The following is a 16,275-nucleotide window of genomic DNA, read 5'->3' as shown; positions in this document are numbered from 1 at the left end:
ATTGCACTTTCAGACAAAGTGCACGCTTTTTTTCCCCCCCTCCCCTGACATATACAGTATATGTAGCGCCCATCACCTTTTGTGATGTGACTACTATGCATTTAATGATAGCCAGGGCTGTAGACAGCCTGGCTGGATTTGTAGTGGTGATTACATGGTTAATCCCAGGTGTCTAACCTTGTTTCTACCCCCCTGGGCGGAATGAGACTCTGTCATATTGGGGGACAGCCAATAGGAGACATTGTAATATATGTGCAGTACAGCAGCTAATCACTGGGCTTGCCTCAGCCAGTGGTGCCTGCTGGGAGAGTGTATATATATATGGATGGGAGCTGCCATGTGGGTCTCTCTCGCCTGGACCAGCCAAGGGTTAGGGCTGGGTCCTGTTCAGCCTGCCCCCCAGGCTAGGCCGAGGCCTGGGGGTGGGCAGTGGCTGAAGTGAGGGAAGTTGTTCCCCCGAGGCTTCCAACATGGAGGAGGCCTGAGAGATGTAGAGAAGAAAAGTACCAGGACCAGTACAGGCCCTTGGAGTGCCCTGGATCTATGAGAACTTTAGAGCATGGTCAGTTTTTCTTTCTTAGATTGTGGATATGCATTCCCACTGTTGCTAGATCCAGTGAGTCTGGAGCTGATGATAGTTACCCATAGACACCTAGAACCCCTATACCCTCTCTCCCTAATAAGAAGTTCAATAAACTGTTCAACTAGCATCATATCACTGAAGTGGACATCAATTTATGGGCATCAGAAGAGGGCTCGAAGTTAGTGCTAATGGGTGCAGCTGGAAATCAATTGCGGGGAGTTATCGCTACATATATATATAAATTTATCCAGATGCAATGCCCGTGGCCTCCCTCTCCTAGTCCTCTCTCTCTTGACCATGCCTGTGGAGCCCCATAGAAGTCAATGGGACTCGTCTCCTGGCCAGTGGAACAGGTAGACAAGCCCCATTGAAGTCTATGGGGCTCTACTGTGCAGGGGCAGCCAAGAGAGAGGAGACTTGCACCTCGGAATGAAACCATGCCATCAGCATTGTCATTGATTCCATACCTTACAGTTTATAGTTTACGTTTATTACAGAATGAGTTACAGAGTTAACTTAGTGCAATTAATCTATGCAAGTAAATCTCTACTAACGAGGAAGAAGTTCTAGGTAAATTCCATTTAATACAGCAAGCCTTTAAAGTGAACCTTCCCCTTCGATAAGTATGTACACATAGAGGAAGTGTCATAATCTACTTCATCAGCTGTTTTAAATGTACTATTCTTTTCTCTAAAAGATGAAGCCCGAGTGGGCTAAACAGCAATTTTACTGATATGCACACCTTGACTTTCTGTCAGAAGACCTAACCTCCTCCCCTGACCACTGACATCTGCAGACAGCAGTGACACAGGACTGTCGCAGGAAAGGCAGAGATATATTTGGCGGGCTGTGATTGACATCCTGGATTCAACATCTCTATGCTGTTTGAGAGCAAAGATGATGGCATCTGATGAGGTAACAACAGGGTCTCTGAGGACAGACTGAAGAACAATTTTTCTTCACTAATATGCAGCAAGTTGTTTATAAGCTGAATAGTTCATATTTGGCAGAGGTTCCAGCAACCACTGAAAAAAGGAAAGAGTTGCTTTAAAGTGTATCTATAGCAAAAATAACTTTTGCATTAAGTGAGCTTAGAATCCCTGTCATGTTTTTATTGCTGTCTGAGTATTTGTTGGGAGATTCACCTCCTCTATGTGTGCTGATGAATATTGTCACTGGGTCAGAAAATGGTGAGATACTCCAGGACTGCAGGTGGGGGAAATCTTCCAATGGGGCACCAGTTCTAGTGTGTCTAATAGGGGACGTTAGAGAGATTTCATCTCATTTCCTGTTGTGTCTCCAGGACAATAAGTGAAAAGAAGTCTCTCCATTGGAACACAGGCAGCAGGAGAGACACTAACAGAAGAAAAACGATTTGTTCAGCCAAGAGAGGCTCTTGAACAGAGTGCAGCTACATAAGAGGGAGTCGGAGAGTTAAATAGCAATGTAAAAAAGATGATTTATTAAATATTCACAATTAACAAAAATTAATTGAAACTTTTTTTTTGGAGCTTGCTGATCAATATTGTTATATTATCAAGTGATTCTCAATTCCAGAGGACACAGTCTGTAGTAGTGATTGATATTGACACAGCGGGATAAGGAAACTATCCTCACTGACAGAAGGGATTAAATCCAGCAGAACCTGGGACGCCTCTTAAAAGCACTTTCAGTACACAGGAATACGTCTAAGAACTTTCTAAAACTATCTGTACACCACAACGAGCGGAACTGGGGAGAAAAACATCGAGCGACCACGTGCCCTGAGAGACTGATTGCCGGGTCAAAGGGAGAGAGCAGCCGTGAGTAAAAGACATTGCTCGAGTTTACTAGCACACATAGATTGGAGGTTTTCCTTCCCCAGTGTATCTATAACTCAGCGGCATTCAGCCTACCCATATCACCGGGCTTATCTCTCATGCTCTGATACATTCCCATAAGTTCCCTTCAATCAAGTATTTGCTCTAATATCGTTGGTGGTGTCCCTAGAAAGAACCAACAAAGATATGAGCTCAGTTCATAGTGACTTTACTTGTAAACTGGTGAAATCAACTTAAAAGACGTCCCCAACAAGAGGAAAAATACTAGAGAGAGTTAACTCAAGAATCCCCCAAGCATCGGATACATAGTTTCCAGCACAAATCACTTTATTCCCAGCGCTGTGTCCTCTGGAATTGAGAATCACTTGATAATAAAACAATATTGATCAGCAAGCTCCAAAAAAAGTTTTGAATGTTGTTTTGCATGAATGGATTATTGCAATAATCATTTTTAAAGGTGTGGGGTTAGAAGGTATCAACTGTGTAGTCGGTTTATGTGTCAATTAATTTTTGTTAATTGTGAATATTTAATAAATCATCTTTTTTACATTGCTATTTAACTCTCCGACTCCCTCTTATGTAGCTGCACTCTGTTCAAGAGCCTCTCTTGGCTGAACAAATCGTTTTTCTTGTGTATTGCAATAGCAGCAGGAGGTTGGCCGTTTTGAGAGCTACTTAGCAGAGTTATACAACTCAAAAATTAACTTAGGGTGAGGATCTCTAGGTACTTTTTTTCTTTTTTCTGTATGAGACACTAACAGAGGCTTAAACCATTCCACACTCTATCCAAATCCAAAGTAAATGTTTTGGCTATAGATATACTTCAAATAAATGGTCCATGCAATGGTGCTTTAAGAAAACATGTGCTTTGCCAAAGCAGAGCAAAGCAAAGCAACAGGTTCAATGTAATCCCCCTTTATAACAGCCGATACTCATCACTCTTGCGCTCCTATACTGCTGGGAGTGAACAAAATACTTCCAACTATAGAGCAGTACGTGCCCTACTCAATGTGACAGCACTAGTATGTCACCAAGCACCAGTGCTGTCCCGTGAGGAAAGTCCATAGCGCAGTGAAAGCTACAGCTTGATTGACCTGTAGCTTACACAGAGTAGCTTCTACCTCTTTCGGCAGCCAAACATAGCACCAGTGGAGCAACGAAAGGGTGGGTATGTTATGATGTCTGGACAATACCTTTCCAAACTTGTTTTTATTAGCACAGGGCTGATCATACAGAAATATCTACACTGCACTACAAAATGCAAGCAACAACTGTAATATCCCCCTTATAGATGTTTTGTCGATTTGTGTACTGTTTTCTATTCTTTTTGGAAAATAATAAAAACGTTTGACAATCAAAATGCAAGCAACAAGACTGCAGGCAAAGTCAAGTGTATGCAAATAAGCATGATAATTATTAAAAAACAGTGTATAAGAGGATTCACTTAAAAGCTATTTAGATTTCTTTTTAACTTTGGGGAAGTTTATTTGGACACATTTTCCACTACTGCATGACCTTTGTACTCCAGGGCAATTACTAAGAATGCAAATCTTGAATGCTGTAATTATACTACCAATCCCATTCTTGTAAAGAAATTCTTCCAGTTCCTGGTTTTGTAGCTTCCACGCTCTAAATTCTTCACAGCTCATTGTTTCATGTATGTCTTCCCACTGGGTGATAAAGAGCAAGAGAAAATCACTATTTTGCACAGAATAAATGCTGCATGTATCCTGGAAACCTGACTTTCCTTTACTGGAGTTAAATAATATAGCTATATAGATGAATTGTTGGATTTGGGTTTTTGTCCTGTCAGGAGTGCGATGGGACAGGAGGACTAAGTTTCAAATAATATATCTAGACATGTAAAGGAACAGCAGCAGAGGGATAAGCTGATCCTCTGCTCTTTCATCCTGTCTGCATGTTTCTTGCGAGTGTAGTTACATGCAGTATCCCTGTCTAACTCTTAGTGTTGTCCCTCTCACCCACAGACTACGTTCTACTGTACAGGGGTTTACAACATGCTAATATCAAGACAAATGTAGGTACTTCCACTGATTATATAAAAAAAAAAATGAAATCATTATTCTAAATATGCATCTGCTTACATTGATATTGTTTTTATATGTGCTTGGAGTTTAGTTATAGTTAGGCCCCGTTCACATTGAGCGGTTCGCAAATCGCGTGTTTGTCGCGCAATTTGCATTTTGCGCGATATCGCACGATTTGTCGCGCGATATAGCGCAAATGCTTGCATTGAGCAAGCTTGAATCGCGGCAAAATCCACTCCAAAAACGGTCCTGCTGTAGCGACACACGACCCGCAACAGCAGGACCCTTTGCCCCATTGCCAAGAATTGGAGCGCGATATCGCGCGGTAAATAGCCTCGATATCGCGGGAATTATCGTGCGATAAATCGCTCAATGTGAACGGGGCCTTAGTTAGTTCTATATCCTGCTCCACTGAGAAGCAACGGGCAGAAAGGAAAGACTTCCACAGTTGACAGTTCCCAGCTTTTGATTTGACCTGAAGCCAGGTCAGGTTCACGTCTACAGCTTCGATACCATCATATAGGATAGGCTTCGCTGCCAGGAGCCTCTGGGTCTGCCTCCCCTGCGCTGTCCTTGGGGATTCCAATCCAACGCCTGTCTACAGATTTAATTTGCGCCCTTTCGGAAGGTATGTCCAATTCATCTTCATTTATGTTCTCGGATCTCTGTTGCAACCAGTCTTTAGTGGAAGGAGCTCTATGTTAGAGATCTAATTTCGTGGCCACCAGTCACCAATCACGAGTGAGGACAGAGGAATTGCCTCTTCTCACCCTGATTGGCCGATTGGATGATTGACAGATTCCCCACCAATCACGAGTGAGAACAGAGGAATTGAAGGCGGAGTCTGCTTTCGGCCGTTCGCCCGTGGAGAAGGAGATCGCGGCCATCTTGAATGAATGCAGACGCGGTCCTGTGTGCTGTGTGCGGCGGTGGAAGATGGCAGACACAGGTACTCGTTTTAGACATCCGAGCATTTGCACGAGTACGAGTACTCATGCAAATACTCGGTATCGCGGCCGATACCGATGCTTGTATCGGTATCGGTGCATCCCTAATATTTAGCTTTAAAATAATTTCTCAAATTAAACTATACAATATAGGGCTCCCTACATAGAGGGCCATGAATACTCACCTCTCCTGCTGCGTGTGCCTCTGATCTCTGTAGTAGTGAATAAAAAACACGGCTGAAAGTGCTGTAGAATCCAATACTTTTGGGAGTATCACTTTTCCAGTCCCTTGCTGAACGCTGGGGTTCCTCAGGGCCAGCAGATCGAACCACTAAGCCCATTGGTGGACCAAGAAATTGACACTCCTGAAAGTGTCAGGTTTTGCTGGATCTTTAGCCAGCAGTTTTTCTTTATCACTGCAAATAATGAGATGTAGAAAGCAGGAGATGGAGGTATGCAGTGTCTTCTTTGCACGGGCCCACTTTATTATACTATATACAAAATTATAGTTTTACTTTAGGTAGCTTTTAATGGTACAATAATAATAATAATACTTGCAGGATACACTTATTTATTCAATACTTGGGCTTACTTGCTGTTTGCAGTTGAAGCAAGTGCTCTTATTGCAAGTTGGACATTCCATCTTTAATGTCTCTCCCTCATGTAAAACTCCAAAAGGACACTAAGGGATGTAAAACATTAAGAAATATTAACATAGTTTTCACTGGAACTTCCTTTAAATTAGATATTCAATTAAACATTTATCAGAGCCCGTACATACTTCACCAGTGCCGTACTGTATAACAATGTCACCACAGTTAGGCGTATGGATGCAAACACATTTTATTATAGAGGGGGAAGAGGGGGTGGTGTGGGTAGACAGCCCAGGGTGAACAGCAGTGATTGGACAAGGTTTTCTCACCTGTCTTGTTAATCTTTCCCTCCTTGAGAGGGCTAGCCTTTGGCAATCATATCATATAATTGTATCATTTTTATGGGATGGTGTCCAAAAAGCATGAACTGGTTTAGTAGATGCTCCAGTCGTGCCTATGGACATCTTTTAGAAGGCATAGACAGTAAAGGGCAGTTGAATCATGTCTAAACATCCATGTCTTTGACAGGTTCCTAAATCTGATATTTGCCTTGGGTGACCATTCATGTTTAGGCGTATGAAGTCTTGAGGGAAAATAGTTCATGCAATGCTCAGAATCATTAAGGTTCACCTGCTTTTAGGAGGTCATATGGAGACCTGAACATTGCTATGGGGGACTTCTATTCAAATGTCTTATATTTTTATCCTTTTGCTAATGTCAATTCTAGGAAATTCACAAATATAGTTTCTCACACTTACATGACTACACCAGCTGAATTCAGGCATCTCCATCAATGCTCTATCTCTTAGCTTTCTTTGAAATAAATCATGGGTTGTCTGGTCAAGATAGTGATGGATCTGTAAAATAACAAAAAGTAGGTATGTGCATGTTATACATTTCCAGTATGCTGGAAAATGGGTAACATTTAAATCCTGGTATTTGCACAGTAGCCACAATGTAAATAAAAATACCATATATCTAAAATTCAGGATTTTTGTAAATAAAACCAGGCCCAACTATTACTCTAGAAATCAAAGATAATCAGGGTAGATTTTATGGTGGGTACCTGGCTCAGTATTCAATACTTGCAGGCAAAAATTCAGGCACTGATTAATTAATGCCAAGATTATTTCAAATGTTGTTTAATTAATTATCTACATTTGTGAAATATTCATAAAGGTTACTTTCAGAGACAATCCATTCCATTCCTTAACCCTGATACCCTACATCTTGTTCTTCCACATTCTAGGTGAGAAGGCCATCTGGGGAAACCTGATAGAATGCTCATTGATCAACATCAATATAAAATGTATTCAAAATCATATTCTAAAAGACTTTAGCCACATGTGCCTAGCCTCATTCACAAAAACCAGTGGGATAGCCAGGGACAATGCCATTAGGATGACTATCCTTTTAGCACATGAATGTAGTCATTTGATTCCCACATGCTACATTACATTAGACTTCAAACCCACTCTGATATGTCTTATCATAACCTTGTCCTTTTATGCGACATGTAATACACCAACTGAACTTATTTGTATGCTGACCGTATATAGAAAATTACTTAATAAAAATCTTAATCTTTAAAAAAAAAAGGATCAATTGTGGGGCGAATGCAGCTATGAATTAATTCTGAATGATCTCACAAATCTCTCAAACTTCTCAAATACAAGCTGAAGGTAGTTCAAAGCACTAGAAAATTCAGTACACTGGGACTGCTGCTTCTCTTACTTCTGCCCCAGGTCCTATGCGATGGGTACCTTCAGCCAGCACCCAGCTTTCACTTACAAGTGCTAATTTACAGTTTTATTTATCATTTATATTTTTGAAACCTGGGTGTCCAGCAAGTTGAAGTACTCCATAGATTCCTCAGAATTCCCACTTTTCTCCAGGTCTGGTTTTTTGCAGAGGGGGCACACCACATGTATAATACTCTTCTCTTTGATGACAGAAGAGAAATGACAAATGAAGCACTGCTCACATAAAGAACAATTGCAGTGTGTCATCTTCACAAACTGGAAGAAAATAAATGTGATACTGTGTATTAGCCATACTTGTGTGACTTTATTACATGTGCATCTGCCGTATCTCTTGCTTTACTGTCCAGTTTTCCTGCAGCTATATCCTCACTGGCATAGTCAGCACTACCATTGTATTGTTACATGCACCAATGAGTCTGATCCCTTACCACAAACCATAAACGTGCATCTTCACTGGGTTCTGATCCAACTTTAGAATGTTTTAGATGATCAGCAATAGGAAGGACCTTCTCTACCCTGCTAGCAGACCCCATTGTAGCCTTTCTTTGCACCACTCTGATGGGTTCCTTCTTCTCTTGTTTTCTGCCCCCTATACTGAAGCAAAGGCTACACAGGCAGTATGCCAAACCCGCAACAAATCTAATGGCAGAAAAAGTGTAAGAGAACACTATCTCAACTCAAAAGGATGTTTGTTATGCTGAATCAGGATCAGAACATTCCAACCTAGGCTCCCTTTTTCTGCGTCATGGATCACCATATAGTAGGGATGCACCGAAATTTCGGCTACCGAAAGTACCATTTATTGCCAAAACAGGAGTACATGTCTAGTTTCTCTCCTCTCCATTGGGCGGTGCTCTGTGTCCCCTCTGATCCCAGTGGGGAGGAGAGAAGCTCACACTCCTCCCGCACCGCCCCGCTCGGCCTCCTGTGACAGGCAGATTAGGATGGAGAGCGGTGCAGGGACAAGAGTGCTGTCAGCTGTCAGAGGAGGCTCAGCTGTCAGCGGTGTCATAGGAGGCTGAGCTCTCCTCCCCGCACTGTCCGCTCAGCCTCCTGTGACAGGCGAGTCAGGATGGAGAGCAATATACAGACACTCAGCAATCAGCTGATCACTGAGTGCTTGTAAATAATTGAGGATATAGTATGCTTACTGTGTCCCCAATTATGAATGAACAGGAAGTGCTCTACATCACTTGATGTTCATTCATGATTGTGGACATAGTCATAGTCATCTCCACAGTTTATAAATGTACAGGAGCACTCAGTGTACAGGCTTCCTGTTATTTCATAACAGGGGCTGCAGAAAAAAAGATTGAGGACTTTGTGTCCTCAATCTCTTTTTCTATTTCAAAAGGGAAATATCAGGGGTCTGTTTGGACCCATAATATTTCCACAAAGCCCCCGACAGTAAATAAAAAAAATAAAAAAAAAATAAAATATAAAAATTCTTGGGTTAGAAAAAAATTATTTTGGGTTTTGGTTCCAGCCTGACAAACTTTTTATTTTCAGTTTCGATTTTGGACTTCAAATTCAATTCTGATGCACCTCTACCATATAGGTACTGTTTGACAGAAAACGAGATACCTTGGAATACGAATATTGGTCACAGCATAGAGGGCATTCATGTGACAGATACTGGAGAGCAGAGGTATAATCTGGACATGAGGAAACAGCCTCTTCTATATCTTCCTGGCTCCAGCAGCCCTTGTTCACTGTACATAATTGCTCAGAGATTTCTTGTTTTATTTCCTGTGACTGAAAAAAACTCCAGTTAAATCACTGAAAATAAAATAGGGCATGTCATGAGGTTTACATTATCAATTATTAGTAATGGATAGATTTCCCATTCATTCACAATCAATTGCTACAACCATTAAGCATAGAAGCAGCTTTATTTGGTCTAGGTATCTCTACACATACAGGGTTATTCACAAAAGGTTGAAGAGTTTGGAGAAGGCAGGAGAAGTGAACTATTCAGGCCAAAATAGCTGATTTGGAGAAATTCTCCCATTGAGCTCACTTTCTAGTTCAGTTATGTTATCTTAGACTGTTCACTTCTCCTGCCTACTCCAAGCTCTTCACCCTTTTGTGAATAACACTGAAAGATTCAGATGATTCACAATAAAAATAACTTTATCCTTGTCTATTTTTAGTCCCATTTTGGATCCTTCCGAAAGGTCCCCTGTATTGTATTTTGTACTGCATCACAGCCTCATAGACAGTGGGGTTGAATTACTAAAGAGGTAATTTTGTTAATTGATCAATGTGAATATTCACTTTGCTAAATTGCGGAAGCTATGCTCACTTTGCATACCCAGTGATGTTCAAGAAAAATAAAAAAACAAGAATTTTGAACATGATTAAATGATTGAAGTGAACCCTCTTCCTTGTTCACTAAACTAAAAAGTATATAGCATAGCAAACAGTCACTTTCAAAAGTGAACCTGCTGTATTTCTTTAGAAAATCAACCACAGTATTTTCACCCAATAATTCTAATAGGAAGCACACTGTAATATGGAATGACAATACACTTTAAGTGAACAGCAACATTTTGACTCAAATGGGTCTTTGTATGGGAAGCAAACTTTGCTACAGGATCCAAATAACAGAAACTTAAACTGTACCGGAATGTGCAGCTTAAATCCTTTCACATTAAGGATTAGACCGACCAAAGTTACGTTGTACTATATCATTTAGAGTTAGGACTGTTTCAGCAGTCCTAACTTTAGGTGATATAGACTTATTTCTATAAAGCCACTGGATGATTTTCATCACTGGAAGGTCAGCAGATATAAGAAAGAGTTAACTGATTACTAAATACACACATAGACAGGGCTGCCATCAGAAATTTTGGGGCCCTTTACACAGCTTTAGGTCTGGCCCTCTCCTCCCCCAACACACCATAGGCATGGCCAGTGGCCGTTCCACCGAGTCCAACCACTGACCCTCCCATCGAGTCCGTCCACTGGCTGTCCCACTGGGTGCTTCAGTGCACCCACTTTTATTTTAACACTCTTACAACTAATATATAACATTGAAACTAACGCTAACTGCACTCCCTTATCAATAACACTAACCGCACTCCCTTATCATTAACACTAACCGCACTCCCTTATCACTAACACTAACCGCACTCCCTTATCACTAACACTAACCGCACTCCCTTATCACTAACACTAACCACACCCCTTATCACTAACACTAACCGCACTCCCTTATCACTAACCGCACTCCCTTATCACTAACCGCACTCCCTTATCACTAACCGCATTACCTTATCACTAACATTAACCGCACTCCCTTATCACTAACTCTAACCACACTCCCTTATCACTAACACTAACCACACCCCTTATCACTAACACTAACCGCACTCCCTTATCACTAACCGCATTCCCTTATCACTAACATTAACCGCACTCCCTTATCACTAACTAACCGCACCCCTTATCACTAACACTAACCGCACTCCCTTATCAATAACACTAACCGCACTCCCTTATCACTAACACTAACCGCACTCCCTTATCACTAACACTAACCCCACTCCCTTATCACTAACACTAACCGCACTCCCTTATCACTAACACTAACCGCACTCCCTTATCACAAACACTAACCGCACTCCCTTATCACTAACTGCACTCCATTATCACTAACCGCACTCCATTATAACTAACCACACTCCCTTATCACTAACACTAACCGCACTCCCTTATCACTAACCACACTCCATTATCACTAACCACACTCCCTTATCACTAACACTAACCAGACTCTCTTATCACTAACACTTGTAATTCATCCCAATGGTTTGATGAGTTTGGTATGGAGGAATTCAAGTGGCCTAATTGTAATCCTAATGAACACATTGGGATGAATTGTAATGCTGACTGGGAGCCAAGTGTTCTTGTCCAACATCAGTACTCAAATGCTCTTTTCACTGAATGATCTTGTGGAAAGTCTTCCCAGAAGCGAGGAGGAGTGATAGCCGCAATCAGCGGGCCAACTCCATGATAACGGCAATGGTTTTGGACCGGGATGTCTAACAAGCTCAAACATTTTTCCATGTAATGTAGTTACCTGTGAGTATTGGGTTTGATCACATACAGGGCGTTCTTGTGAAAGGTACAGAAGAGCAGATGTGTAGTCTGAACAGGAGGAAACAGCCTCCTGTATGTCTTCCTGGCTCCAGCAGCCATTGTTCACATCACATAGTTGCTCATAAATTAACTGCTTATTTTCCAAGGACTGTAAAATACAATAGTGTAACAAGATTTTTTTTTAAAATAATGCATTAAGGTTATCACATTACCGTAATAATTCTATTTATAATCAAAATATAAAAAATCACAAGAAAAACATATCTACCACCAAAAGTGGACCAAAACCCATATGTCAGGAAACACTGAGGGGGAAATTTATCAAAACTGGAGCAGACAGAATCTGTTGCAGTTGCCCATGGCAACCAATCAGCATCCCTCTTCAGTTTGCTCAGGTAAGATTTGAAAATGAGACAGAGAAACTGATTGGTTGCCATTTTGAGCATTAAGGGAAATATAGGCAACAACAACTCTCCTAAATATCAGTTTTGATTGGAAAGACCCCTTAACAGAGTTACACAAAAAAAAGGTGGAAAAAAGACAATAGTAAATAAAGTTAGAAGACGTCATGTACTGGTTACTAGAGTCAAAGCAGTCCTTACTTGCATGTTGTTTTTTCTTCTGTTGCTTGCTGTATTGACATCTGTTCTGATTGCAGCTGTATTTACATCTGTTCTGGTTGTAGCTGTATTGACAGAGTCTGTTTAAAGGGAACATGGATTCATTCACTGATGTTATATAAAGTTGTTTATGTAAAATTGTATACATTTGCTATTACAGTGCCTAGAAATAGTAATCACCCAACCAAGAGACCTATGACCAATGGCTTTACAGACCTTTTTTGCTGACACTATGCATACAACATCTGTTTACTGGCTGCTTCACCAGTTGCAACTTTAATCTGAATTTTCATTCCGAATTTTGTCCGAATTTCATTCACAACGAAACTAAATTGCACATGTGACTGGCCAATCAGATTTTTTTTTCTGTTGGGGGTTGATGGTTGATGCGAAGATCTTTTGTTATGTTATTTTAGTTTAGCTTATGTTGACCTCCAATGGTTCCAAACCGAAAACGTTTAACACCCCATAAAAGGATTTTTTTTTAAATCCAAATCGGAATGAAAACAAATTTTTTTTTGTGCGTTACATGTCTAATGACCACCACTACAGACTAAAATGACCAGTATGGACTAAGTTGACCTGTACAGACTAAAATGACCAGTATGGACTAAGTTGACCAGTACAGACTAAAATGACCAGTATGGACTAAAAGGTCCAGTACTGATTCAAATTACCAGAATGGACTAAGATAATCAGTACAGACTAAGAGGACTAGTGTGGACTAAGGACCAGTACAGAACTAAAATTATTGTTTTTTAAAGTTCATTTTTAATTAAAGAGCCTCATCTTAATAGATCCAAAATGAAAAATGAAAAAATCGGATCGATCTGAAACGAAAACCTAAAGTTCGAATGAATCCGAAATCCAAATAACGAATCAAACCGAATCAAATTTTGTATCTGAAAATAAAAAAAATAAAAAAATCCGATTCCATACGACACAAAACTAAACAATTTTTTTGTGGGGTTATAGCAAGAAAAGCCACTGTTAACTAAAAATTACTAACAGTCTGGAAAAAACACTCAGCAGCTTCTAGAGTCAACTTAAAGAAGGGTCTATGCTCTGATGAGACATAAATTAGGCTTTTTGGCCATCAAGCTGAACACCATGTTTGGCATAAGCCAAACACTGTACATCATTGTAATGCGCCATCCCCATCGTGAAGCATGTTGGTGGCAGCATCATGCTACAGACATATTTCCTTGCAACAGGCCCTGGAAGGTTTGTGAAGGAAGAAGTAGAGGGTAGAATGAATACAGCAGAATGCAGAGAAATCCTTTAGGAAAACCTGATGGTATCCACAAGAAACCTGAGCCTTGTGAGAAGGTTGGTCTTCCAGCAAGACAATGACCCCAAGAACAAAGCTTAAACTACACAAGAGTGGCTTAAAAACAACACTGTTAATGTCCTAACTCCTGAAATGGTCAATTAAGAGTCCAGATCTCAATCTGATAGAGACTTTCAGGCTGGCCTTCAAGATATTTCTACATTCAGCAAGGGAACTAGACTGCTGCTATCTGTCACAGCCAAGGCTCCTATTTAGTGACATTGCTGCCCCAGAGCTAGCATTGGTGCTTAGGCATTGGCTTGTCTTTGGAGAAAACAATAGTGACCAACCGAGAACATGCCTCAAACCCAAGACTTCTTTCCACCTTTTCTCTGTTTTTGGGCAACTTTTGTTTTGGTGTATTATATGAAAAACACTCCACAACTAAAATATTGCTGAAATTAAGATTCATCGTTTGGCTCTATCCATATGGGTATCAAAACAGATTTTTGGCATGCTTTCATAATAGCCGCTAAGCTCTTCCTGGACAACAGAATGTAAAGCAAGGGTATCCATACCACTTTAAGTTATGGGAACCAGATAATGAGGGGCGGGACTTGATCACTCCACCAGGTGTTAATAATATTGCTGAAAATGAAATGCATAGATCATAAAAGGGAAAACAAATGCACATTTTTCATTATCCTTTGATTGGGCACATACTCAATAAAAAAACTAACCCTGCAAATGTGATTAATGTAACCATTCCAAATTCAGAGCAAAGCATAGTTATACTACAAATTGCTTTATAATACACATCAAGAAAAGTCAAAAAATATCCAAGGTTTACCTCTTTGACTACAGCAAAGCCAACACAAACATCGACGAATAAAAACCTAAAATCAAATAAAGAGAATTCACTTTTAAAGGCTTGAACTAAAATGATTGCTTGAAACATGCAGAATCTGATTAACTAATGTGTGAAAGAAGGTGAAGAAAAGTAAAATGATTTATCTATTTAAAAAATGATTTGTGTATGATTGATGTTTGATTTTACCCTTAAAGAAAATCACCTGACAAAAGTCAACATCATCAACTCATTTGTGGCCCCTTCCACACGGTCCCATCAGGAGGGGATCTGTATACTGATCCCCTGCTCATCGGCACAGATGTCACCATTCTGATATCCATGTCCATCCGGTTTTCTCCCCCATCTTGTGATGGGGGAAAAAAAATGAAATTACAAGACCCATGTTGGTCTATGGGGAATCGGATATAATGGACACGCGTCCATTTACATCAGATAACCCCAGATTCGGCATGATTTTCCAGACCTGGCCAGAGCCAGGGGTAACCAGATGTAAATGTCCGTTTAGATCCAGCTGTCCATAGACTAACTGTCCATAAAAGATCAGGTCTGCCTGAAAAACTGACAGGCAGACCTTATCATAAAGGGCTCTTAGGGGCACATGTCTTATTGTGGCTACATGTTGTTATTATATTCCATTGTAATTTTGATGTTTTATACTAATATTTACTTTGCCAAGGCAATAGTCTCTAAACCTTAAAGTGTATTCTGACTTTTGCAGTCAAAATTGAAAAAAAACCCTCTATATGTTTATTATTAGGGTTGCACCGATACCGATACCAGTATATCGGTATCAGTGCCGATGCTGAATATTTGGGCTAGTACCCGTGCTCACCCAAATGCTCCGATGCCTAGCCCGATACTTGAGCTGCCGGTGTTGGGAAGCCAGGCAGCAAGTCACTACACGCTGCGCGGCTTGCTGATTGGCCAGGAAGCCGGCTCCATGCTCTCTCGTCACTTGTGATGTTTTGGATAGAGTATGGAAGGATTAGAACCGTCCAGTTTCCAGTTGCTACCTGTGTTCTTTAATTTTGCTGATGACCACTGTTACCAAGACAGAAAGTGATGGCAAATCCAACATGTCAACATTTCCCATTGTCACCAGAACAAATAGCAAGGGAAAATCTTTCACTATGGACACCCATTTTGGTAACAACTAAGTGAGAAATTCCTCTTACTATGTACAGATTTCCACTCACTTCTTGTTTCTCTGGTACAGGAAGTGAAGGAAAATCTCACTAACACAAACATCAAAAAATAATATTAAGGTGCGTCTTCCCTTCCCTACTAGAATTTTTAATTTTTGCAAGCTCAGTGCTGGTGATGAATTGCTTTGCTTATCAAAAAACAAACAAACATGTGATCACCAAAGTTATGGCTGCAGTAATATAAAGTAAAGTAGAACAAGCATCCTGCAAATCAGATTTTTGAATTTTTCTGGCTTTCATAGTAGATGGTCTCTTTAGGCACAATGCCTTTTGCTCACCTGAAGGCAGCTATTTTCCACGTGTTCTATTTTCATGATCTCTGTGGAACCTAGGGCAAAATTACAATGTTAGACAATACTGCATGGATGAATTACAATATATAGTACGTATAGTAAGTGTTACTTCTAGTAGCAACCATTATATTGGTTCATTGCAGAAAATGTATATTCAT

General features: G+C 40.5%; 1 long non-coding RNA gene across 1 annotated transcript; it reads right to left on the bottom strand.

Moving 5' to 3' along the window:
- Window positions 1-6,762: 6,762 nt before the first annotated feature.
- Window positions 6,763-9,448, bottom strand: LOC108796509. Its single transcript, XR_001941808.1, has 3 exons — window positions 9,339-9,448; window positions 7,827-8,009; window positions 6,763-6,848 (listed from the first exon to the last, which is right to left on the bottom strand). It is a non-coding gene; the product is annotated as an uncharacterized LOC108796509 (long non-coding RNA).
- Window positions 9,449-16,275: the final 6,827 nt, after the last annotated feature.

This window comes from Nanorana parkeri, unplaced genomic scaffold (assembly GCF_000935625.1).
Source record: "Nanorana parkeri isolate BGI_ZX_2015 unplaced genomic scaffold, ASM93562v1 scaffold1126, whole genome shotgun sequence".
In the NCBI taxonomy this organism is placed as follows: Eukaryota; Metazoa; Chordata; class Amphibia; order Anura; family Dicroglossidae; genus Nanorana; species Nanorana parkeri.
This window is presented reverse-complemented; position numbering and strand designations above follow the sequence as displayed.